The sequence below is a fragment of the Branchiostoma belcheri genome, unplaced genomic scaffold (genome assembly GCF_001625305.1).
Source record: "Branchiostoma belcheri isolate BF01 breed outbred unplaced genomic scaffold, Haploidv18h27 scaffold186, whole genome shotgun sequence".
Lineage (NCBI taxonomy): Eukaryota > Metazoa > Chordata > Leptocardii > Amphioxiformes > Branchiostomatidae > Branchiostoma > Branchiostoma belcheri.
The window spans coordinates 100,445-100,657 of NW_017803335.1; the positions used below are offsets into that span (position 1 = coordinate 100,445).

Consider the following 213-nt stretch of genomic DNA (forward strand, 5'->3'; position numbering starts at 1 on the left):
CTTCTTCCTTTGTTCCACTTTAGTCTCATCGGCCTTCGCTTCTTCTTTTGTTCCACTTTACCCTCTTCTGTCTTCGCTTCTTCTTTTGGTTCCTACTTTAGTCTCTTCTGTCTTCGCTTCTTCTTTTCTCCTTTTTAGTCCTCTTCTGTCTTCGCTTCTCTTTTTGTTCCACTTTAGCTTCTTCTGTCTTCGCTTCTTCTTTTGGTTCCACTT

The 213-nt window shown here is 41.3% G+C and overlaps 1 protein-coding gene across 1 annotated transcript in view; it reads right to left on the minus strand.

Moving 5' to 3' along the window:
• LOC109467642 (neurofilament heavy polypeptide-like) overlaps positions 1–213 on the minus strand; it is a 5,917-nt gene that overhangs the window by 727 nt on the left and 4,977 nt on the right. The window lies entirely within an intron of this gene.